The sequence below is a fragment of the Limulus polyphemus genome, unplaced genomic scaffold, assembly GCF_000517525.1.
Source record: "Limulus polyphemus unplaced genomic scaffold, Limulus_polyphemus-2.1.2 Scaffold8810, whole genome shotgun sequence".
Lineage (NCBI taxonomy): Eukaryota > Metazoa > Arthropoda > Merostomata > Xiphosura > Limulidae > Limulus > Limulus polyphemus.
Window position 1 is genome coordinate 21669 of NW_013674420.1, and position 801 is coordinate 22469.

An 801-nucleotide genomic window follows, 5' to 3' on the forward strand; every position below is an offset into this window, starting at 1 on the left:
CATAAGGTGGGCGTCCTGTTAATAGATCTACTGGCAACCGAAGTTCCCGACCAAACATCAACTTTGCTTTTCATGCTCTGCTGTCCTATAGGCCATCAACAGTGGAGGGAGTAAGACATCCCAGTCATCTTGGCGGCTATTACAAAACTTTGCCAAATCCTTTCCCCGTGTCCAGTTGTACTTTTCTACCATCCCATCAGACTGTGGGTGCAGTGGCGTTGTCCTGGTCTTTCGGGTGCCAAACAACTTGCAGCATTCTTGGAACACAGCTGATTCAAAGTTACGGCCTTGATCTGAATGCAGTTCATATGGCATACCAAACCTGAAGAAGAAGTCACAAATAGCCGAAGCTACAGTTGTAGCTTCCTGATTTGGTATCGCATATGCCTCCGGCCACTTGGTGAAATAATCCATCACCACACAAATATACTTGTTTCCAGCATGAGTTTGGGGCAGAGGACCAGCAATGTTGACGGCTACTCTTTCCATTGGTGCACCAACTTGATATAACTTCATTGGCGCACGTCCTTATGCTTGGGTCCCCTTTTAGCACAACATGTACTGCATGTTCTGCACCATTCTTCCACATCTTGTCTCATACCTATCCAGTAAAATCTGTGTCGTAGGTGACTCAATGTTTTCTTAACTCCGAGATGTCCTCCTGTTACAATATCATGGGATTGACGCAACATAACTTCCTGTAACTTCCTCGGTATAACCGCTTGCCAGGTCGTCACTTTCCCATCTGCAGTTTCCCATCTCCGGAGAAGAATACCCTCAACTGGTCCCATTGTGCCCAAC